This window comes from Rhyacophila brunnea, unplaced genomic scaffold, assembly GCF_057557595.1.
Source record: "Rhyacophila brunnea isolate RB1 unplaced genomic scaffold, BYU_Rbru_1.0 scaffold_15, whole genome shotgun sequence".
Lineage (NCBI taxonomy): Eukaryota > Metazoa > Arthropoda > Insecta > Trichoptera > Rhyacophilidae > Rhyacophila > Rhyacophila brunnea.
The window spans coordinates 15,287,647-15,315,388 of NW_028232806.1; positions in this window are offsets into that span (position 1 = coordinate 15,287,647).

A 27,742-nucleotide genomic window follows, 5' to 3' on the forward strand; every position below is an offset into this window, starting at 1 on the left:
AAAAAATTATATATTATTAAGGCTCCGTCTCTTTTATTAGTATTTAACAAACTGTTTGCCAAGTTATTTATTAGGACGCATCTAATGAAATATACGAAAAACACTCTAGCATATCCTTATAATTACATGGAATATGTACATATTCGGTGAAACATGCAAAAATGCTTCAAACTTTACTGTTATAATTATTATTGTTTTGTTCTGCAACAACTTGTCCAAAAAATTATACATAATTATACTATTCGCTGTATTACAAGATCGTCATAATATTATTATTTATAGCATTAATATCGCATCGTTCGTGAAGTATTTCACCATGAAGTGAGTTGAGGCGTCTAATTACAAAAAATGACAAGTTGACAATCCGATATTTGCGGGAAACAACGTTTTTATATTTCAAGCTTCAATTATTTGTTTTAACATTAGATTATTTTTTCCGTTGTATTCCATGTCGAAATTAGAACCAAATGGCAATTTGTTTCAGCCTATAAACTCATGAATGTAATAAATATAGGCAAAATAAAATTGAACGTAGCGCTACTTGTACCTCACTTTTTAATATATCCTGCATAAGGCACATATTATTTCCGTAGCACTGTCATGAGTTTGCCGGTTGCTATAGCATGGGAGATACAAATTCCAATATTGAACGTTCCCTTATTGGCTGACTTAAATACGCGCGAAATCAACCAAGCTTTAAATAATATGAAACACGGACTTGGCGCTTTTCGTAATAAATTGAGACTTAAAATATTTTTTTCGTAGGGTTTTGTCGCGTTTTGGAATTTAAAGATCAATACATATTGTGTAAAATTATACATGCGTATTTTTTTCGCGATTTTAACCAAATGTGGACTTATCGTTTTTTGGAATTAGACACCTCAGTTGTGCGTATGTTACAAAATCCTAAACAAAACATTTTATAAAAGTAATTTTTGATCTTTATAAGTAAAATTTGTTGCATTTTTAGTATTATTAGTCAAGTATTAGTGAAAAACATAATTATATGTGGTGTTCATTTCATACTATATAACAACAACCAGGACCGGTATAGTTTATTTAAAACTTTAATTGGTGCTTACACGTATTCTACAATAAATTTTGTTAATCTGTATTTTTGTATTATAAATAACAACGCAATCTCAATGCTATACGGTTATGTGTTCCCGGTATAACAATTTACGATAAACTGTGATATGGTGAACTGGAAACATAACATTTACATGTAACGCGGCAAGTATAATATCATTTCTATATATTGTAATATAGAGATATATAATATTCCATGCTATATTGTATTGGTGCATGGCGCATAGGTATAATGTATAATATATTATGAGAATGGTTGGATCATTGATCCGCAATACTTGTACTATGCGGGGCTCACAAACAATTAATTGTAAATTTGATAAATCTTAACCCTACTGATGAACACGTAGTCAATTGCTACTGTCATAGAACCGAGTGGGATAGTTTGTAGACATTGACTTAAACCATGATAGTGGATATGCTTGGGTAGTAGTGTTACCAACCGTACTATAATTATATAGTATTTGTACTATAATATTGGTCCGCGTACTATGAACGATATAAAACAGGTATAGTACGCTCAAAATACTATAATTTTGAATATCTGAAAATATATGTAAAAAGTTCTAAAATTTCGAGATTTCCATTCAATTTATCGAATCAAAGGACTATAATTTCGCAATATAAGAAGATTTGGAGAACTTTGAAAAAAAATTGCTCGTAAAACGTAAAAAAAATCCTTTTTTAAAGGTTTAAAATGAAATTTCTTGAATTCTTCTGTAAGCATTTTTGGTGGCAAGAGATACCTAAATAAAAAGGGGTCTGGGAGTTTCTCAAATTCACCGTTATTTTTTTTCTGAGAAACAAAAACCCTATACATTTTCAACAGATGACAACGCGTACTATATTTTTTCCCAAATACTATAATTTTGGAGACTGTTCTATAATTCCAATTTGAAAAGATGGCAACACTGGTGACCGTACTGCCACCTATTAATGGGTAGGGTTTAATTGAAGTTTAAAAACTAACCAAGAATATTTACAATGTATATTCTTAGTTCAATGAAAACAAATAAGTATGACTGACAAAGTTCAGTGTGTCGAATCTCCACTACCTACCTCCAGCCTTTGCCTTCAACAATAATATGGTCTGTTATCTATTAGGTACAGGTTTACACAAACACTTCAACTACTCAAAATAATATGTTTATTTTTTTCACTTGATCCTTTAGTTAATAAATAGATAATAAGGTATTTACCGACATTTATTGTATTAATTTATTATGTAAGTGAGAGTTAACTGTATTTTGTATCAGTGTGTATTTGCCATTGGTGAGTATGCATAGTGCCGGAAGATGCTGAAAGGCAAAATCTGGCTCGTAATAAACAACTTAAGTGGAATAGTACAAAATTTTAATCCATCAGAATTTAAATTCATATGCCATCAAGTACTTTCAGTTGGTAGTATTAATAGTATGTTGTTGTGTTAAAAAAAGTTTATATGTAAGACTAGATCGAACTTTGAACAATACGGGGGTGGATTAATGTTTTTTTTGCGTTGCCGAAATCGATAGTTTGTCTTCAAAAACTAATCCCATCACGTCGTCCCAATTTAGGCGTTATCTCACCTCTTCAATATGCTTTTGATTTTCATGCCATAAACTCCAGAACATGATAAATTAGACCCATACATCACATGGTCTTTTTGATATAAAGTTTTTATTGCTTCCGGCAGAGCGCGTTTTTGTTTGAGTGGCTAAAATCGCATCTCCTACACAGCGTTAATTTTCCTTTTACATTTTTTTTTCGCTTCCTCTCGGAGTCTACCGGCGAGAAAAGATAAACGAGGGAGGCGAAGGAAGAGGGATGTTAGGTAAGGGGAAAGTCAAAGATCGCTTGGCCAATTTCAAAGCCAAATTACCTGCAAATGATTTGTCTTCTTCGGAAAATACTTTTGCCTACCGTCGGTGTACAGTGTATATATTAAGAAAAACATGAAATGCCACAAGAATACTTTAAATTAAATTTAAAAAATATAATGCTCTTAAAAATAATATTGTCAAAACCTTATGATAAATGTAATGTTTATTTTTTTAATAAACCATTTCTTTTATTCAACGAATAATTCACAAGATTTTTAGAATATAACAATCCATAATATATTGAACATATTACATAACTTGAAAACACCTCAGATATATATATATATGTATACCCACTAGAAAAATCATATTATTCGGTTTTTTTTGTATTGCCGATAGTCAATATGAACGCAATTTGATAAGCGTTTCATGTATGACCTACTAATTTAAATTATCGCAATTAGATATGAGACTCGTAGCATATTTTTTAATGCACAATTGGCGCGAGCCAATGTACTATAATACGATGCCGTCGAGCATCGTATTATTTTTTCAAATATGATTTTTTTCTAGCGGATATATAGGTATCTGAGGTGTTTTCGATTTATAAATTGTATGTACATGTACCTTATAATGACGATTATTTAGTTTTCAATAAAAATGAGAATATAAAATGAACATATTAAACTAAACAAATACAGCAAAAAATGTTCAAAATATACTTATATTTAAATAAAATATGCACAAAAAGTTGACAAAAAAGTTCATTTACTGCAGTGCTTGAGCATGTTAGTGGAGGTATTGAACTATTGGAAAAAGAATTACAATAAAAAAAATCTGTTAACACCATATCGGCGACTGCAAGAAACTTATTTAATAATTTTAAAATTTACAGTTAATTTATTACGGTTTTTTTAATTTAATTAATAACGTTTTTTGTTTTTAAACTCGTAAAGGTAAAAATAAATCACTATGACCAATTTCTATTTTTAATTTTGTAAATTGTTATGTTTTACTTTGTCCTTCAACTGTACAGTGATCACTAAACTCTACAGATTATTGACTCTTATTCTAGCAATATCTCCAAAGAAAGCCTACATAATAATATGCTCTTACGCATATCGCTTAGGGGCTGTGCAGATCCTTCAATATATTGGTGTTTATGTCTTTGGACGTTCATAGAATTTGGAGCATGTTTTTCTAGTATAAATTATATGTCATGTGCGTTCAGCTGCTTTTCTCTGTTGTATTGTGTTTTCATTTGTTTTATGTTCTTCCTGCTCTTCTCTCTCATGGATACTTTTTTTATAAAATTAACTCAATGTAAACTAAGTCAAGGCTTACATGAGAGTGTGTTGACTTCAGTCTTAGATATTTTCTCTTGAGACAGTATCAGGCAAAAACAACTGCTATTGTTTCACATCCAAACATAAGGCCTTGTGATACGCTCAATTAACACCAAGTGTGTTGTAGGGCGGGTGGTTTGAAGGGGTCTATATTTGTGTTATTTTATTGTATTCTAAATCCATGTTTTCACGGCATAAGATCATTTATTAACTAGTCGCATAAAATTTTCATACAAACAAGATACAGGAACCTTATAGTATATGTAAAGTAATGGGTTCTTATATTGTGAGTATCCGGTTCAATTTTAATAATACATAGTATATTATGGGATTTTATCAAATCTGAGTATTTCTACGTTGTGATGATAATACAGTTTCTCCATGTTTACTACACTATTATAATTGGATCTCGTAGCATATTTAAGTATTTATATTAATAACATTTTTAAAGTAAATAATATGCCGTGAATAATTTGAAAAATCGATATTTATATTTTTTAAACCCTCTGTATAAAATTACGTTGTATGTTAGCAATACAGAGTCAATAGAGCATTTTTCTAAAAAAAGATTTCTCGCAAAATAAAATTTTTAATGATGTTTGTATTTTTTGCATTTAATAATACATTTAAAAAACGATTTTTCATAATTTTAATTTAATTTCTGTTTTAAATTGTCGATTTTATATAAAACGTAGACGTTTTCAGCTTTGACTGGCAATAAAGAATAAAATTAATGCAATTTTACCCTCAATTTAAATAATAAAAACTGTGTCTGTAATACTAAGTACTTACCAACTCAATCGTACACAAAAAGGTACATTAACAGTGCACATATATACTAAACTGCTAACTTAAGCCATCGGTGGTAATCACACTCTGCAGACTGCATTTCCGATACTTTTGTAAGGCATGACTGCATACGATGCAACTCGTAGCTCGGAAAAATAGTCAATATAACTGAACAAAATAAGAAAAATTATTTAGTAACTATTCAAAAAAATGTTAATTTATCTATCACTATTCGTTTTTTTTTTCAAATAAAAAAGTGACTCACGCTTTTTCTTAAAAAAAACTCTCCTAATATATTATTTACTATTATTTTCAAAATGGTAAAAATTGGGTACCTCTATATTATTCTGATTATTTTATTCTAAAATCACTTTATACTTGAGGATGTTTCGATGTCCGTATCATCCATTTTTACTTTTTTGTTATTTCTCTTGATTATGATTCTATAATTACTTTCAATATCAAGCCCAGCTCCGTTTGTTAGTTAAATAGAATTAAACCAGATGTTGATTGCAAAACACAGAGTGTGTTTTTGAAATTGTATTTTTCAGTATAAAATAATTGTAAGTATATGTTTTTTTATATTTTCTACTTCTCTCTTATGATGGTAATATTTGTTAAAATGTTAATTTCATGTTTTAAATAAATAAATAAATGAAAGACGTTTATATTAATAATTGTCAGCCGACATTTTCTTTTTAATATTTTACGATCAACTTTAAACATGTTTTTTTTATTAATTTAAATGATTTTAATCACATTTTATTTTGTAAATTTCATTTTCTAATTGTTTATCAATATGTTCGCAAAAATATATTAGTCTATAAACAGTATGTAGTATTAATTTTATGCTTGGTGGTTTTTTTCAATTATCTAAAAATAACAAAATATGGAGGTTACTGACTTTGATACTATCAACCTCACTTAGTTGAAAATTTTTTAAAACCTTATAATACATTATATGAAAAATTCAACAGGCAACGCTATGTAAATAATATTACACAATGGTGAAATTTTACTACATGCATATGTAAAATTTAATACGTGCCGGGGATTTGACATCGCACCCTTGCTCCATCCCATTCACCCTTGAACCCGCCTATGATCATTGTCAAGGTTGCATAGAGTAGATATTTTCAAGTGTACCCTTACCAAAAGCTACAGTCATTTATCACTACCCTACGTAAAGTGGTTAGCCTAATGTATTGAGGGTGCAATAGTTTCCTTCGCTTGATCAAACTATCTCCTTGAAGATATTGCGGTACTTTTCAGCATACAGCCTTTAAACCCTGTTGTAATAATTCTTCACGCGCTATTTCTCAGTACCTAGTTACAGTTAACTCATTCGTATGATGGTGCGAACAAAACATTACGTCGTCGCAGAGCTGTTAAAATCTCCGATGTGACAATTTTTGTCAAAATGATTTTTTTATGTTATCTGTTAATTTATATTACCTACATCGATATTCTAGTAAAGTCCTTAATCAATCTAAATAATTATTAATTATAGGAACCTCAGTTTTAACATGTCTTATTTTAGTCGAGACGTCATTACCAGCATTAGTTTTGAGCGTTGATCACCGCGACACTGGATGACTCATCCAAAAGTTATCATTCGATTTTTGTTGCGTTAAATCTGCTACGATTTGAGCGTACGTCGCATCTACCATCTGTCATAAACAAATAATTTTCACCCCAAGACCAAAGTGTATCCGTGAGAGTGATAATTGAACAGTCAGCTGTATGAGTGCTTAACCCCGGAACCTGCTCCAGCAATACAGCCGATCAACAACAAGGCTAGTGCCCGAACTGAATCCCATATAAACTACCCTCCCCCAGCATCCATAATCCAAGCTGAAATACAGTCCACATAAAAAGTGTCACCAAATTTTTATATAGACCAAAGTGTAACCGTGAGAGTGATAATCGAACAGTCAGCATACTAGTGTGTGAGTGCGGTGTGAGTGAGTGTAGATCTGCTCTCACAATATAACTAATCAACACAAAGGTTAGTGCCTTGACTGAATCCCGTATAAACTACTCTCCCTCAGCATCCACAATCCACAGTCCACATAAAAAGCGTTACCAGATTTTTTTAATATTAAATAGATGTGGTTTCTAACTGATAAAAACTGTTTCATTTAAAGTTAAATAATTTCTCTTTTATCATTATGTTTTGTCTTACATAATATTATGTTTTCTAAACATAGCTTACCATTTACCATAGTGACTTTATCTATAGAACATGATATTGCTTTTGTTAACTAGTATTATAATATCGAATATAAATTATTTTCCTATCGCATTCTATAATAATATGCATTATATTCTATCGTTAAATGTTGTAATACCACGATATTAATAAATCAATAAATAAATAAACTCGATAAATAAATAAACCAATAAATGAATGATCTCAATAACTTAATTAACTCATTTTTCATATAGTTGACAATATTGTGTCGGCAGCTTCTTAATTTATTACACAGTAATTCTGCCAACATTCAGCAAGAAATATACAGTATTCAGAAAAATAAAAGAGCGGGTGAAGTAACTAATACTAACAATTCGAAGAATAGGAGTATTATTTATACCTTAATAAACTAAATATTCTTAATAACTGTAATTAGGATATTAAATTTAGGTATACAAGTTTACGACTTAAAATGGCCACATTTCTTCAAATATCTTAAAAAGGAAATGAAATATAACAAATACCTATTTAACTATTTTGAAGAGTATGATATAATATTAAATTTAATTGGCATAATTTAATAATGTTAAAACAACTTTGTTATGCTTACTTAGAAATACATTTCCACCAGCTATTTACAGTAATTTAAGGTGATTTAAAAAGACATAATATTGTATGTGGCTTCTATGTTCGGCAAAAATTTAACGATTTTAATTTTAAAAAAGAAGCTACTAAATAGCCACTACAGCTCTATTTGATAAAAAAAATTGTCATACATACATTTTAATATTCTTTTTCTTATTCGCCACTTAGCTAGAGTATGTGAGTACCACTTGACGCCTCCAAGAACCCCGGTTACTAGCCAGTCTTCTTGCGTTATTCCAGGTCATACCATCATCCCGTAATTCCACCATATACACTCTATAAATAGTATTTTGCGTTGGCTTGAAGGACGGGTAAGCCATATTGAGATTCTCTTCTGGCATCCGCAGTACGTGGCCGAGTCAGATCCAACGACGCCTCTTCACTCTCAACGTGATGAAAGGCTGCTTATTGCATTCTGTTATATCATCGTTACTCCTAAATTCATACCACCGTACACCCAGTATCCGTCGTAAATATCTATTCTCGAAGCTCAGTATACGGTTGAGCCTTCGTAAGGTGCCATTATTCTCATATTATATTATATGAAAAAAAAAACATTTTAATATGTAATATTGGGAATGGGATAACTGGACGCCAGGACAATTGGACTATTGTAGACACGTATACAGAACGTGGACGAAAAAATTTAATCAGTTTCTATGTACTACTTAGTAGTTTTAATTCATTTTACTCTTAACATAATGTTTTTTTTATTGTGGATTGAGAATTACCATGCCTAAGGCTTTATATAAAAATTAAAAACTCTTTTGTCGTTATAACTTAAACATATGCTCGATTAAATCATTATTTACGTGTGCATATTTAAACTCTCACCAACTATTATATCATAATATAATAATAAATATATTTTTAAAGTACCTTTAAGTACCTAACATCTATTTAATTTCGAATTGCGTGGCGGCCACTTGTCCCGGCACCAAATTGTCTTAAACCCTTAATATTATTATCATTGATTTTATGGTAAAAAAATGACTGTTTCCTTAATATTTCGTGAGGCATAACAGGTCTTGTTTCCACCACAGGGCCTGAACGTTGCGCGGCCCCCTAATATCAGGCGTAATACATGCGCTAGATTAAATCGAATACGTATCGGTTGAGAAAGATCTGTCGGTCGATTACGTGATAAGAATTTTACTCAGAGCGGACTGCCTACATTAGGTGTGCTGTAGAACAGGGTTTACAGACTCAAGGGATATTTAAATTTTACCACATCTACTACATAGCTAGAGCCAATATTTGTATTTTTAAGTGAGATGCTTCATGATTTTTTGTGAACACTATATTAACTGCTACGATAAACGAAAGGCGTTCAACAAGTCTACTAAGAAATTATAATATTATATATTATTAAATATAAATATTATATTATTGAAAATGTTACGTTGTTAAAGCGGCATCGTATCTGCTCGTGCAGACTAGTAGCAGAACGTCTCTGTCTGAAAAAATGGGTAGCAGGCTCAATTCCAGCGTCAGGAAAATTCACATGGTCTTATTTTTCCAATATATTGTATTTGCATCTAAAGCGTGAGCCCACAGAATAGATTATTAAATAGAAGTATACCCCAATACACTACATTTTGAAACAGGGTTTTGAATGTGTGAGTGTCCTACGAAATAAGACATACATTATAGACGTGCAATAGTGTGTGTTGCAACCTTCAAATACACCAATTTTGAATGAGCGTTAATGCATAGACCGAGATCTAAGGACAAGCTTACAATGACGTATTTTATACGTGTTTAAGTTCATCCCATATTCTTCCACACTTAAGATCTGTTGCCTTTTACTCCACACCCGTTAGATATTTTAGTGTTCATTAATTCTGTGTTTCCTGCATGAGCCTAATCGAATAATTAACAATTATTTTTCTATGAAGGAGCAAAGAATGTCTAATGAAACCTATTATATATTATATAAACTGTATTGCATATTAGCCTTTTCATCTGTTTTTCATGGAACATTGTGAGATATAATAAATCATATAAATAAAAAGGATTTCAAGTTATACACATTTATATTTTTACAAAAATCGATGTTTTTTAAAATAAATATAAAAATATTATTATTATTAATTACTCAAAAATTTCTTAGTTTAAGCTTAAAAAACCTAATAAACTAAATTTTCATAATAAATATGACCATAAAATATATGTAGGTAATAATAAGATGGGGTCCTGCGACAAAATCAAAATTTTTACAATTATTGTGGGTTTATCTTTGACTTAAAATAGAAAATATTTTTCTTTTAATGTTTTCAGATACGTATTTATTAATTATTAATACTGTTGAAATTGTCAATTATTAAAAAAAATGTCTCAAATTGCAAGATACGTATTTTTCCACTAGGTGCCTCTAGTAGGTAAAGACATTGCCTTAAGCCGCGTAGTGGTGGGTGTATAATGTGTTAATTCTATAACTAGATTTTAATTGTATAGTTTTATGAATCGGTATGTGACACATGTGAGTAAATAAGATTAATATAAAATATTTTCTATTCTTTATTCTCAATCCAACAATTGTGTACGCCTGAATTACACGATGGTATCTTTTTTATGACAGCCATTTCAATCCTCCGATATTGGATATTTTCATATTCGCCAAAATCTTATGTTAATCCCTGTACCAAATCGAGTAAGTATTAGCGGAAAGCTTTTTAGTAAAATCGTAAAAATTTACTGATTTTCTTGAATAAAAATCAACTTTTATTATCTTATATACAAATGAGCTTTTTCGAGAAGCACTTATGGGAGGACTTTTATTATCATTTCACATAAATGCGTCAATATAATGTTATGACCCAACTTAAATAACTCACATTGGTTAGCAGTGGTACCAATTTTATGTTACGTTATCAATATCTGCATTATGTATCATACCAATAATTTCTTTAACATGAAAACATCTGCGTTGTTATAATTAGGTTTTTTACAGTATTACACTTACTTATAACACAACCATGAATCAACCTTTTTTATATAAAATATATCCTTTCAAACTTCCAAATAAAACATCAACACTTAACTAGACATATTATTTTACCGAATAACTAATAAAATATAATCACCCTTCCAATATAATATATTAAATGTGTTTTTACAGGTTCTAACAAAATTTTTTGGCGCTTAAAATTTAAAAAATGTGTTCGAAAAATTACGTACTGATACTATTTATTATAATATATCAAAATATCGTATTTTAAAAAAATACATATATACTGTATACGTAGTGTATAAAATTAAACAGCCATTAATTAAACTAAAGTTGACATGAATTTATTAAACAAATGTTGTTCATGTTGGTAAAACATTAATTGAGTAAAATTTAACATGTTTACCGCTGGGGTAGTTAAAAATCCATTACCTGATATTTGGGTTAACTAATTGAAAATACGCTCACGGTAGCCGAGAGGTTTATGCGTCAGCTTATAATTTCGTGGGTCCCAGATTCAAATCATGGGTCTGACAAAATATACATATTATTTTCCATGATGTGTTTTGAGTATAGACCTAATAGGTTGATCAAGTGGCTAACATCCATTTTTCGTTAACCTTGTTAACAAAATCAAAAGAATAATTTGTAAATGTATATAATATTATACAAAACACCTATGAATATTTTTTTTTTCTTTATTTGGAAGCAATTGAGCTCTTCCCTGAATGGAAGGCTATTCTGCTTTACAATGGTTTACAAAAGTATACATACATTTTTTTTAACGACAGGAATAAATAGTTACATTATTAATGATACAGAATTACATTTTTGTTACACTATACACTAGACATTTACGTTACATTTTTGGAGAAATTCATGTACAATTTTCATAACTGAAATATTTGGTTTTGCCAGGAACGAATTAATCGTAAAAGGAGGGTATAACCTGCATTTTCCCAACTTATTCAATAACACTTCTCTCTCCTGGTCATAGGCATCACATTGCCAGACAATGTCGCACCGTGAGTGTAAAACCAACGCATCTGCAAAAGACATATTTTGGATATATTAGGGTTTGAAGTCTTCGTTTTGTTAGGAGAAATAGATTTTCTAAAAAAAAAACATAATATTTGGTTTATATTTACATTATATTGCATGTTCTTTCAGTTACTTCACTTTTACATGATCAGGTTCACGACTTCTGCAGTTGTTTTGCATTCAATCTCGAAATTGAAAAATTTGCAGATACGTTGGTTTTACACTCACGGTGCGATGTGGTTAAGATCTTTAGTGGGATGTCCACACTGACACTGAGGGCTATCTACCACTTTAATTTTGTACAATGATTCGTTAAGACTGTAATGCCCTGTCCTGCTTCTAGCTATTGTCACTATTACATCTCGCTTTATTTTACAATGTTTACTAAACCAAGTTTTAGGAGATCTACTATAAAAGTTTTGATAGTAGTGTGTTCCCTTTTCTTTCCCAAGATTTTCTAAATATTTACCGTTATTTTTGCTCATTGTTTGTTTAAACTGGGCTTTAAAATCTGTGTATGAAATTCTTATATTTTCTGATGGGTATTGTACAGATTTTTTTGCCAATTGATCAACAATTTCATTGCCATTAATTCCTTTATGTGCTGGAATCCAGTATATCTGTATATTTGTACCGTGTTCGTTACTATTGCTAAATTTGGAAATGTTGGTTCTAATATTAAGAATGGAGTCATTAGTTTTGATGCTGAAATTTGGATTTTCGAGCGAGTGAATCAGACTTAAGGAGTCAGTGAAAATGTTGATATTTTTATTTTTATAATTAAGTGCAATTTTAGTGGCTTCGCATAAGGCTAAGCACTCTGCTGTATAGATGGAAGTGAATCTGTGGACACTTTTGGTAACCGACGTGTTGGATTGGGGGAAGAACACTGCTACACCTACTGAAGGTGAATCGGGAATTTTGCTTCCATCCGTAAAAATTTGGACTACATTTTGATTGCTAAATTTGGACTTGAATAATAAGTCGGGAGAGTCAGAGTGCGATAGCTCCATTCCTATTTTTGTATTAGTTAAAACGTTATATATAATATCTTCGTAGGTATAATTAAAAAAGTTGTAGAAGTCTCTTTTTAAAATCAGACGATCAATACAATTTACAGCTTGGATACTTTCTTTTAAAATTTGAAATCTCTTCGGAGTACGATCTCGCGTTATAGTTGTTTGTAGAAATCTGTTGACATTGTATCTCGTATTAGAAGTACGGTTTGACATACATTTTACCAAGAAGTTTTTACATAGAAATTTAGATCTTTCTTCTAGTAATGTTATCTTGGCTTCGGCAAGTAGTATGTATGTTAGTAGGGGTACTTTTTCTTAGGCCAAGAGCCAATCTGATAGCTTGGTTCTGTAGTCGTTCTAACTGTAGCTTTGCTCCTTTATTTTTTGGGAAGTAAATATAGCTTCCATAGTCCATTATAGATCTGATGTAGCTTTTATAGAAAGTTATTAGAGTGGAAGGGTGTGATCCCCACCAAGTACCTCTGAGGAACTTTATAATGTTGGTGGCTCTATTGACTTTTTGGGCAATGTAATTGAAATGTTTATCAAAAGAAAGCTTGAAGTCAAAATAAATACCTAGAAATTTGGCTGAGTCAGTTGATTTAATCATCATATCATTCAATTTAATTTGAAGTTCTCCCGACAGTATTTTGTTTTTGTTGAAATGTACAAATACCGTTTTCTTAAATAGATTATTTCTAATTGTTTCTAGTGCACATTCCATTATATTTTTATCCTGATTGGGGTCTTTAGTTTTAAGGAACAAAGATATATCGTCTGCAAATTGGGAGACTGTTATAGCTTTCGGTATATTGCGAAAATGTGGCTAACGTATATAATGTAAAACAGCGGACTTAAAATTCCTCCTTGAGGAACGCCTTTATACAGTGTCCTCGGGAGATCTATGTTTGAATTAGTATAGATTAATCTCTCGTAGACAAGAAAAAAACAGAATTTAACGAGTTTAAAGGGGCACCCTATTTGTGCCAATATTTCAACGAGAATATCTGATTGAACGTTATTGAAGGCTCCAATCACGTCCAAAAAAATACCTAGCGTATGTTTTTTTTCATTAAAAGTTTCTTCAATATACATTGCAACATTTGTTAGGTTATCCGCACAGGAAAAACCTTTCCTGAATCCGGTTTGTGTATCTGGGATAATTTTTTCACTTTCCAGCCACCAGCGAAATCTATTTGCAACCATGATTTCTAAGATTTTGCAGACACATGAGGTCAGTGCAATAGGTCTTAAGCTATCCGAATTAGGTTTTTTAATAAAATGTATAAATATGCTTTTCCATTCGTCAGGGAATTCCATGCTATGAAACATGAGGTTAAAAATGTCAAGGAATATATGTTTTATTGGAGTGAGAAGCATATCAATGACTTCATACGTTATCCCGTCCGTTCCAGGTGCGGAATTATATTGACGAGAATTGAATGCTATGCTGAATTCTATGAAACTAAAGTGAGTGTCGAATAGCGTGTTATTTTTGGTAACAGGAAAAATGTTAGGGTTACTTGGAACCCACGGTGGGCATAGTTTTTCAAGAGCAGCTTCAATTTTCTATTTATTTTGCATATTTTGTTCAATACTATCGGGTCTAATTTTTATCCATTTGTTTTTAAAAATTTTTACTTTTTCCCATGTATACTTAAGGTCTGTGCTAAAATTGATGGTCTCTGCAAATTTTCGAAAACAGTCACTCTTTTTCTTTTTAAAAGTTTTTTTAGCTATGGCAGCATTCTTTTTGTATTCAATTAAGTCTTTAAAATCTAAGGCAGCTTTTCTTTTTCTCTTTACCTTATCACACTCTGAATCCCACCATTCTACTGGATTGCTATGGCGAAATTGGGGATTATTCCCTTTTTTCGGGGTGCAGTCTATGACTGCTTGTGTGATTTTTTAATGAGGAATTTATACTGCGAGACTGAACTTAAACTGAGAAAAGAATCTGATTTGAATTCATTAATATTTTCCGCCATTGTATTTTTAAATTTAACCCAATTGGTTTTTTTGGTCTGCAACTTGAAAGTCTTTTTGAAATAAATTACTTTTTGTACAGATAAATTATTACGCACTGGATAGTGATCCGATCCTCGGGGGTCTTCATCTATATTTAATACAATCTGTTGTAGAAGATTAGGAGAAGCAAAAACTAAATCAATATTTGGTTTTGTACCTCGTCGCAGATCAATACGGGTTTTAGTATTAATATTTATTAAAATTAAGTCGTAATCAGCTAAATTATAGATGATTCTAGAACCATTTATATCATTTCTATTGCAATTCCACGCGACATTGTGGACATTGAAGTTTCCCACCAATATGGTTTTATCGTCTAATAGAGTATTACTAAAAACTTGATCCCATTCCTGAAGCGACAGATTTGTATTATTTCCGCTATTGCTCGGGGGCCTATAAACTGCAATGATATTAATTTTATCTTTAAGGTTAGTCAGTGTAATGCCCAAAACTTTAGTGGATATGTTCGGAATGATGAGGTTGTTAATAGCTTTGTAAGCTATAGTATTTCTAATAATGAAAATTATACCTCATCCTCTGGCGTATGTCCTGTCTCGCCGAAGCACCATAAAACCTGGGAAGCTAATAACTATGTGAGAAATGGTGTCGTTTAACCATGTTTCCACGCCTATAAAAATATCAATTTCATCTAGCATCACTCTAAGCTCCTCTAGTCTATTAAGAATGCTTCTTGTATTCCAGAAAACAATACGTATATCAGATTGAATAAATTGGTTAACTTTGTTGCTGGAATTATGCATTATGTTATTGTTCCTCTTGTCCTTCCAATGAACTAATATCTTCACTGGAAACTTTTAATTGTGGATTACTGAGTCTTTTCTTGATCCTTGTTATGCGACTTTTAATGTTGCGTTCTTTTAAATGACTATAGACTTCTGTTAGCATGTTATTAAGAGCTTCTATATCAGTAGTAAATTCATTAGCAATCATTTCGGTATTGGGATTTCCATGTGATTTCACAAGGAAACTGAGTAATGTTTCATAATCGATGAGAAATCTATGACGATTACTTTCAAAATGTTCCTTGGCAGGTAACAAAAGTTCATTTGTATTCTCAGTGGATACTTTTTTCAATTTTTTTGGTGTCTGTTGGAGTGCAGGAATGCGTGTGATTGCATTCCTTTTCACTGTATCTTCAAATTCAAATTCTACGCTGCTGATATCAGTTGGACTGGTCAACGGCCTTTTTGAACCGATTGGCGTATCCTTGTTGATAATAGAGTTGTCCGACTCTATATCTGCGGCTAGTTCATCCTCTTGGAGTGTATTTTCTCTCTCTAACGAAAGAGAGGTTAACACCTTTGGTACATTGAGAGAGTCAGGCAATTGTACAGTGTGAGGTTCATTATTTCCAGTTGTTTTACAATATTTGGCCAGATGGCCCTCTTCTTTGCATATAAAGCATGTCAATTTTTTGGTGGAGAAGTAAATCCAGTACAGGGTATTATCAAAATTTATTTGCATTGACTCTGGCAGTTTTATTGTGTCTTCTGGGTTTACATAAACCTGTCTCCGGAAACTTAAAATATGTGCATAACCCGGTTCGTTAATACCAGCTCTGATGCTTGTGATACGTTATGTAGTTTTTATCTTTAATTCATTGAGTTTTGATTCCAAAACGCTGTGTGGGATTATAGGATACACGTTTGATATTATTATCCTCTTTGATTTGGTGATCAGCGGCCTGATTTCTAGTATGTGGTTTCCAATTTTAACTGTTTCTTTATTTTCTATTAATTTATCTGCTTGTTCTTCACTACTCAAGTATATACATATTCTTCCCTGGGAAATCCTAGATACATATCTTATATGACATGGACCTACCTTATTCCCGATCGATAGTGTGTATTCTCGTATAGAGATGCCATCGATAGCATCTAGAACGATGGCTTGCTCCTTCTTCGGAAACTGCATTTTTTGAGCAACTGATGCATACGACATTGTTTGTTGGGTTTTTTTTTGGTGATCCATTGCTGGGAACGTTGTATTTTTTGATTTTTAATAAGCGCCCCTGTAGTCAGAGACACTTAAATGTAAACAACTTTGTAACAATAATTTATTGTTACGCCGCATGCACAACTGGTTATCATTAATTTGTAAACACTCGCTATCTCGTTATTGGAGACGTCCGACTATTGTCGATCACACGGAACAACTGCACCTATGAATATATTATGTAAATTCCATGAAAACTGTCAGATTTTAAAAAATATTTTTCCGGTATATCGTGCGGTGAAGAATTATGGCGATTAATTGGGATAAATAATCGTGGCGAAGAATTTAATTGACACTTTTTTACATTAAATATCTAACGATACCGCTAAAGGCGCGTTGTTAAAATATTTCAAAAATTATATAAATCAACAAAGAAGAAGACCCTTTTTGGCAATGCAGTTATAATTCTTTTTTCAACCACCTGAATCTGTTTTTTTTTTCCTTTTTATGATATTAACTGTCAATTTTAGGTATAAATACATTATATTAATTAAAATAAAATATAATACACGGCACCCACTCTTCTTATCTTAATAATAATCAGAACTGACTTCATCCGCTTCAAAGAGACAATTTCACTATTTCATCTGTATCTATCTGTTTACGAAGTAAGTGTTTACGGAAACGACCAGACTAGTTTGTATGGACATTGTAGTATATCAGTCATATATGACTCAGTGAATCAGTGAAATATACTATTTATATAATATTATATACCTTTCGACTAGATTTTCCAATCCTACTTATAATAATAATTTAAGTCAGTTCCCCATAGAGATACTTTTGAGGGATACTTGAATAAATGAAACTTATTACATAAATTATTTTATTTTACATACCTATGATATAGAAAATAGTGAGCACTGACTAATACATGACCAGCAACTTCATCCAAATCTTCAATATTAAAGTGGACATGTTATCAGAATATATCAAAAATTTGAACGTAAATTGTTAAGATAAGTAAACGTGATATATTACAATTTTGTATGAATTTATTTTGAAACTACCTACATACATTAAACTGTATTTATTGTATCTGGCGATATCTACCCGGAAAATATATGTGGATTAATTAATTTGTTAGTAATCGTGTATAATAGTTAATAATCATAGTGGGAATACGACGACTTGGCGCTACCAACTTGACGATGGAATCTGAACACCAGCTAACTCGACGTTTGTCACCTATGCGCCGGTAATATTTATTAATGAAATGCGAAAAGAAACACACTTACGTTATAATTTGTTAGTGCAAATAGGCAATGAAAGTATATATTGTAAATAATAACGTTTTTGCAATGATTTATAAAGCAAAATGATAGATACTTAAATGTAAGTGAGTGCCAAACTGTTTCAATATCTATGCAACAAATATATATTCACTTTCTTAACCATGTTAAAAATCGTTTCAAAATCTATTTAAGTCAAAAATAGTAAAATCCTGCTAAATATTCAATCCATACAATTAATTACATCAGCAAAAAAAATCTGTTCTTTGTTTAACAATAATTAGGGCCACAGAAATAAACGTCACTGTATGCAAGTTACTACATACATTTTATTTCAAAACAAAGTAAATCCATGTGATTCACTTTAAAAACTTACTCAAATATAATAATTGTTGAATATCAAAATTTATTTAAGTACATTTTTAAACACCAGATTTTTTTTTAATTGCTTCTACATTAACAACTTGGCATGAATAATTATTGTATTATTATTTATGAATTCATTCATTAATTTTAACTTATCAATTAATTAAGTCCACAGTAGCTTTTTTCCCTATGTGAGAATAATTTAATTCGTTGCGTTAAGTAGGTTTTAATAATAAGGTGCTCACATTTAGGTATATATATATACATACGTAAAGCTGCGGGATAGCAGCATTTATAGTTCCCTAATCTCCGCTAAAACGTCCGCATCCATGATATAATAGTAAGGCAATACTCCACCATCGTGGGGTAAATATAATATCACCGACATAATCATAAACCAATTATAAAATTCATCATAACTTAAATATATCATAAATAATGTATAAAATCTGTGTTATTATACAGCTCAGGTGTATTGGGGTGTCAGAACGCCTAATATCACAATGTTAGAATTTTGTATACAAATAAACACGTACCCCCTCGTGAGTAAACATAAACCTGATATCCATAAATCTCCCGGCCTAACGTGAAATAATTTAGAGCCCACCATAATGCTGTGTGAATATCAGTTTGATTATTTTAGCTTGCCTCCACACCGGTTGGCGTGTTGCCATTATATATGTCCACATGCTTAAAATAGAGATGTTCGCTCTGTAATTGCATACAAAACAGAGGTCAATATTACAAATTTTATTACAAACGATTCGGACATCAACTATTAGCAATTGAAGTTGATATTATTATAGCTATAATGACTGATACCGATGATCATGGGAATCTTCCGTCGCCATTAGCGTGAGCGTCCCTCTTTTTTATCTCTGTCTGCAGCAGTGAGAGGCACATTTTAATATTATTTTTTGTAGGACACGTCTTCATAGATTCTAATCAGATTGTAGTTTTACATGAATACATCGACAAAATTTACTCTTCGACATAATGTTTTTAGTAATATTTAAAAATACGATTTTATTATAATGTAGGTATACAGAGCTTGTCCACATTACGGGTGCTACACGCAGTGATAAATGACATTCCTTCACTTCCCTTAGCATCGTTTCCAATGGCACATGTATTATTATACCAATCTTTTATCTATTGTCTATACAACACCAACAATACCTACATTGAATAGTCTTAAAATTATTAGCATTTAATTTTTAAAACATCGATGACGTCTTACCGCTTATAGGACCCAATATAATATACTTAAAGGAAAGACATTGTTCTAGTTTTGCTACTATTGCTTTCACCACGTATTTCTATGAGTTGGAAATGTAATATGCTAATATGTACTTACAGTTAGTGTATGTATGATGGTATTTTCGCACGCCATTTTATATTGCATTACAGAGTATAACGGTTCGTGTAATTTGCGCTTTGGCATAACGATACCGCCTGAGTGTTATTATTATTCGTAAGGAAAATACCCACCCGTTAGCAAGGGAGCCTTTGTAGCGTTAATGAAAACGATAAACTAATTTTCCCTGCTCGGATGGATTTGCATGGAAAATGACGCTGTTTTTTTTTTATTAATAAAAATATTTTTTTGCGTTTGTTACATTGATAATTAAATAATTGCCTCGTTAGAGAATAAATAATCTATTCATTTTTACAAAAGGATACTTATACATTTTTTTAATATTATTAATGAAAAATATTTAAACTAATTAGTAAGATAACTAAAAAGTGTACACTGGAAAATCCATCAAAGACCAAGAAAATATAATTCCGAGTATACAACGTGAATCAATAAACTAAAATCTGTTGGAAAAAACAAAAAACAGCTATCCAATAAATCGAAAATAAGATTCTCCAAAAAATATTTGGGACCATTAATTTTCCTAAAGCTAAAGTCATCTGTAAATTTATAAATATGAGGTCGTGCCTGGTCAAAAACTTTGCGTGTTGTTTATTATACAGAATATGTATGCATATTATTTGCTATACTGCAGTGACACAGTGAGTTGAGCAAATGGCTGATGAACTTTGATATTGATGCAAAGTCTACTCTGTTTAGTATCGAACATGGTAATTATTTTTTATAGTTAATATCTAAGAGCACAATACACACAGACATATGTTGATTGTGAGATGGATGTTGAAATTTTATAAGGCTTATAAATAAAGCCCAGTAAGCAAATTACCCTTGAAGGAAATGGGTGTATAACAATGACATTAATATGGACGAAGCATCTGGAAAATAAAATGACACTCACTTTGTGTCGGGTCTGCCGGATGGTGAAATTCATATTTTATTATCTGTATCCTACGCTCAAATGAACATTCTGCTTGCAAACGGTCTGGCAACACCTCTGGGTCTGCCCATACAAAATTTCTGACTGTCAGATTTCGACTCCGCCGTTATTTTTGTGTTACAAAATGCCAATGTGTCTAGATAAAAATTGTAAAAAAAATCTACTAAGCACTCCAAGAAAGATGGGATATCACTTTCCATGTGTTAGTATTATTTACTATTGATAAAATGCCATTTTAATATATGCTTATTCAATGCAATTGAATGACAGAAACCATTGCTCAGACGCCTGCGATGTGCTGGGCTCACATGCGTCTAATCTCCGAGAAGTCGTAAGTAACCTAGAATCTGTATCTAACGTAATGAGTAATGACACTAATACGCCATTACAATAGAGGTTATATTACTATAAATTCTCGAAGCTTGTATCGCATAATGGAAATGGATACGTCATATGGTCACGTGACGTCTACCTATACATCTGTAAATGACTTTCATGCACAATTTTTCGTGCGCGCCGATATGAAGTGAGTTGTCCATTTAATATGGCATTGGTGTATAAAGTCAAAAGAGATGCTTCAAAACTTAGTCTAATCGACTGAAAATAGAGAGCTCGGGATGGAGGTACTTGTGGAGCTTGAAGGCCAGCCTAAGTAATTAACTAAGCAAATTATGGAATAAGTAAAGGTAGAATTTAGAGAATAGTCTTCTTTGGAAAGCTAGACCACGGAAGTACTGGGAGGAAAAGGTGAAGAGTCTCATAAGATCTGTTATTCATGATATTCACGAAAATAAACATTAATTTATTAAATGATTTAATGAGTGATAGACAAATATAATTCGAACTTAATACAATTAAGTTTTAATTTGTTAATAAAATTTAATGCGACTTTTATGTACGAGGAAATAAATTTTGCCCTGATATTCCTGTGGATTCCTTTCACGGTTTTCCCATTCAGTTAAAGTTTAAGGCGTCAAATAAATATCATTCGATGTTTTTTTCTCTCAGATTATCCTCAGGGCGCCATTTCACTTTAATATCTCCGAATTCACTCCCTTTTCCACATTTTAAAAGGGTCGACCCTGTCAATTTACTGCATCAATATAAATGCGAAATAAAAATGGCAATAGGTGTAAGCTAGTTTTAAATAGATGATCAATATTTTACCCTTTATGTTTATTAACTGTAACGTGTAATTGTTATCAGATTTATATTTAACAGGTCTAGTTAAATACTAGAAATATAGACTGGTGGTAAATTAATTTGGGACGAAGTGTGGCGATAAAAGGTAAAGGAGGGAACAATACATAAAAATGGTGTGACATCATTTATTGACGACTTCTTAATCGCTAGCCATAAGACGTTGACTTCTCATCTGGGGGGAGATCACAATATATAAAAAATTAATTTGTCAAAACCTGGGTATTTCTGTTATTATTTCACTGATACTACTACACTACTATCATTGAGCCTAGTGACTTGATGTAGTTTTTTTATTAAAGAAAAAAATCTGTCTATGTTCTGTAAAGTATATGCATTTTGTAATAAATGAAAATGTGGTTTTTTACAATAAATTTACGATATCACGGTAATTTTGGCATAATATCATATCTATAAAATAATTGACAATCAATTATTATTAATCAATTATTCTATATGTAGCTAAAAGTGTTTTTTTTATTTATTGAGTTATTTTTAAAATGGTTAATAAAATCATAGACGACATAATATAGAATTATATGGAGATATAATATACTCAAACAAAATATTAACAATAAAAAGAATAAAATAAAATAATAGTTAGCAACGGTACCTATAAAATTAAATTATATAATAATATGTACATTCTTATATTATATAAACTTATGTTATAAAACTTTTAATATCCTCAATATCTTCGGATATATAAAATAACTCAATAAAGTACATACGTTTATGTACCTAATTATTGTCGTTTAAATATTATTTTTCGATCAATCTTAATTTGTTAACTATTTTAACCCCCGTTAAGTAAAAATAATGCATAATATAGGTAAATTGTGGTGTGTTCTGATACGGAAAATATTTTGAACAGATTTTTAAGCACCTTTGACCAATTACAAATTTTATGACGTTTATTGGCTATACATAAATACAAAATATAAATTTCGATGGAGATATCATATTATACTGGACATATAGTGAGAGTGCTTACAATATATATATATATATATATATAATATGTTCAGTCTGAGTTGTGATGTGAAGGGAAATTGACGATGTTGTTGTTTTTTCTCTTTTGGTAATAAGCCTCTCATATTTTATAAGAATATTATTTTTAATGATCATTAAAAGTGATCAACTGCCAAAAATTACGCTATAATTCGAATTTTCTTCCCCCTATGCGTAAGGGAAATATTTCTTTTTAACATATTGCACTGTCGTATATTTAGAAGCCACCGAAAAAGCTATTTCCAAAAACGTGTTGTATTTCTTCCATCTCTCGGCTGTTAATAAGCAAAAAAAAAGAATTCGCTCTTCTTATTTGATACAGTAAATAATATAGAAAATCTCATAATTGGGTAGGTCGATAAATAGGACATTTTTAGAATGACCTTTGCACATTCCATATTTAAATAGTTCTTAGAATCTAAACTACGTATATAATTAACTGATATAATTATCCTTATAATAGTAAATAGGTACTAAATACATGATCGACACAATGCTAATATTACATCTACTGATATGTGATACTAAGGATGGCGAGTCTAATAAACAGAACTTCACAGCGTACAGTTTATAATAGCCAACTACATAAATTAAGGGTAAATCTACCAAAGGCACCTAGTAAAAAAAATGGAAGCTTAAAATTGTTATGTTGTTTTGATAATTTACTTTTTAAAGTATCTTAATTAATTAATAAATAAGTATCAGAAAAATATGTTTTATTTAAAGTCAAAGATCAACTTAACCGAAAATAATGTTATAAAATCCTAAAAATGGAATCCTATAAAATTATTTATAGGATTCCATCTTGTAATTATAATTATTTTATTTTATGATCATGATTATTAAATTTTAATTTATAAATTTCCTTAAATTTAATGTTAATTGAGATCTTAAAAACATCGATGTTTATAAAAAATAATAATGTATGTAACTTGAAATCCTTTTCATTTATATCAAATGGATCTTTAATCCTGTGACCATACTAAAATTATAACAATCGACATTTAGACTATCATATTTACATCAAATGTATAAAGGTAAAAGGAGTTAACCCACAGTTTTTTTTTTTAAATTTTATTGTATAATAACATCGAACACGATTAAATACACTCTGTGTCTAAAGAATGTTAGCTGCAAATGCCAAAATATCATCTAAATGTAGCTTATATTTTTTTTAATGAATGAATTAAGGTGTGAAAAGGCTTAACCAACACTTTATTGAGTTTTTTTAAATAGGTACATCAATAATTAATATCAAATTGGGAACAGAGCACAAAAATAATAATCTTCATATACTTAAGATTTATGTTTATTGTATATTTTAACTTTTACCGAAAACCATAACAAAAACGTTTTTGTGCCTCATATAAAATTTGATTTAATGGGATTAATCAGTCGATATCAAAAAAATATTGTTTGACAATCGGAAAAGTCATTATAGAAACGTTAGAACTGTTAAAATGGTGAAGATACCATGACAACTAGAGATAGGAAAAAACTACAATGACGCACTCTAATTTATTAACAGAGTGCAAGATGAATAAGATATAACAAGATAAAATAAATAGTGAAATTGATGTTTGTAGAATAACAGACCAAACCAAAAACAGTTAGATTAATTTAAACTGAAGAACGCAGTATGACAAAGATTTTGCGAAGCTGCAAACAATGCGCTGTCATAGTGCGCTCACTGTGAGAGACTTTCTGGCCAAAAAAACTTTGACCCAGTCAGATCATCCAACCTGACATAATTCCTTGTCATTTCTGAATATTTAAATTTTCTAATATAAACAATACCAAACAGGCTGTGGGACAAACTCAATAGTATTCCGGAATATAAGATTCAAAGCGGCTTCCAGAAATGAAAACACTTCCTAAGTCAGTATTTCAATTCATTTATTTATTTTACATATTGTGGACATTACAAATTTATTATAAGTTTAAGACGTTCACAACATGACATTTAGAAACAACGAAATATTATTAAAACAATATTAGGTACATAACAAAAGAGATAGATCAGTTTTAAGTTATTCTACAGTATAAATGTCTAAATACAAAAAAATTATATAGGTACAAGGAAGTACACCGGATGAGTTAAGCAGACCCTATTTTAATAATTTATAAAATAACGTCCACCTATACTCATCCTCACGTAGATGGAATATATCAACATCCGAAGCGATTTGGTTGAACAGAGTTATTGCACTCCCAATTGGCATCACCAATGGCAGGTTAGTTCTGCTCCTCGGGAGAACAAACAACTGATGCTCCCGATTTCTAAGATAATCATCAGGCACACACAAGTCAATACTACAAAGAATGGCAGAGTTCTCATTCACACCACGTATAAGTCGAGAAAAGTATAATAATATAATATAGATGAACAAGGTCAATACTTTCAAAAGTAAATTAAAATAAAGGCAGTGCATTCTAATAATTAAATTGTCACATTACGTAGTAAATTGAGACGTAGCTAAACAGTAATATTCGAAATACGTAATCTAGCAAACAGAGCTATCGGATTATAATCCCTAACGGAGATATTGAATGAATATACCTACCTATGTGTATAATATAATAGATTTAGGGGATGTTCTCTCTTCTTTCAAAGACTTTACTCATATCGTAAATGTGAGTTGAGAAAATTACTAAACACCAATCCCTATAACCAGTTTCTTAAGATTCTTTCATAACATATACATTATATTGAGGCCTATACCTACTGTGGAAGGACAAACTTATAAATAACTTAAGAAGAGTTATCACCCTAAAGTCTGGTAATAATTATTTCGCAGTAAAAAAATGTTCTAACGAGACATGAAAAGGGTAAATTGCCAGGACAGGGTGGATGTTATCTGAACCAAAGCTTCCCACTCGGTGTGCCGCGAGTAATAAGAAAGTGTGTCACTAAATATTGCTTCATACTATTAATGATCAGTCGATGGTTATGACCAAAGTTATTAACGAGAATTAAAAATAGTTTGGCATACGTTGAGGTACATCCTCAAGGGGTCTAGGACGATTTGGCACCGGGACAACTGGACGCCACGCAATTCGAAATTAAATAGACGTTAGGTACTTATATGTACTTTTAAAAGGAATATTTAGTATTATTATTTATATTTAAGTTATTATTTATTATGATTTAATAGTTGGTGAGAATTTAAATATGCACACGTAAATAATGATTTAATCATGCATATGTTTAAGTTCCAACGAAAAAAGAGTTTTTTTATTTTATAAAAAGCCTTAGGCATGGTAATTCTCAATCCGCAATAAAAAACAGATTATGTGAAGAGTAAAATGAATTAAAACTACTAAGTATTAGATAGAAACTGATTAAAATTCCTCGTCTACGTTCTGTATACGTGTCCACGACAGTGCAGCGTCCAATTGTCCTGGAGTCCAGTTGTTCCATTCCCTCCTCAAGGGTTCTGTCACAGTGGCCTACCGTAGAACAGGCACCCTGCAGCGGTGCTACAAAAATGATATACGCGCTGCAGGTCTCACGTGGTGGGATTCGCGAGACGTGGTGATGGGCCAAGGATGGCACGACTTTGTGCTTGCTCTACGCACCAACACTGGGACATGATACGATGCAGTAAGTAAGTAATTAATAATTAGTAATACATCTTAATATTATTGACTATAAATCACTTTTTAATGGCGGTCCAATAAAAATTATGCTCAATCTTTTTTGTTTTTCACCATGACATTATTAATTATTGTAATTGAATATGCTTCTCGATATATAAAAATCACACATTTTCATGGTTTTTAAATACTCACATATTTAAATATCATGAGGTATATGGTATATGTTACTGTAATTAACCTCCATTATAAAACTATTTCATTGTATCTACAAGCTAATTTTTTTTTTGTATAAAATACGCAAAATATGATGATTTAAAAGTTTGGTAAAAGGACGAAAGTATTTAAAAAAAAAGATTGAGGGAAACTGGTATAAACAGAACTTTGCGAGGCATGGTTGTTAGACATTGGATCCATCTTTTGTTTCAAAACACAAATTTAAAAATAGTTCGTCCATGTTTGACACAAAAATAGAACTAATCTACCGAACCCCTTTCTGTATATCTAAAAGACGATGTACATTTAGGGGAAAACGTCAGAAACACACAACTTAGTTTATATTCCTAACGTACTGTTGTATGCCCAATGTAGAGTAGTGGATCGAATATTATGACTCTAAATTCGTGGAATCCCGCGAGTGTATACAATTCAGAATATTTATATATGTGAGATTTTATGTAAATGTACGCCTAAAAATATTTATTTATTTTATTTATAAAATATATATTTTTTTAGGCTTGTTACAGAATAAGGTATTTTTATTTTAGTGCGGTCACTTGTCAAGTGTAAAGTTTTCAAGGAATGAATCTGCAATGCAAAATGATGGGAGGTATTGTAATCATTAGCCTACGTTTTTTTTCTCACATGTTTTATCAAAACTCTCCTTTAAATTTTAAACCCGTTTTACTTTGATATATGTGTTATATAAGCCTTTATAATGGACGCCCAAAAACTTGTTGGATATAAGAACCATAAAGCTTAGGAGGTATACGTGGCACCAAAGAACTAGGGACCAAGAAAAGTGGAGAGAGCTATGGGGAAGCCTATATCCAATAGTGGATCGACTCCGACTAATGATTATGGTTATGGAATATTTAAGGCT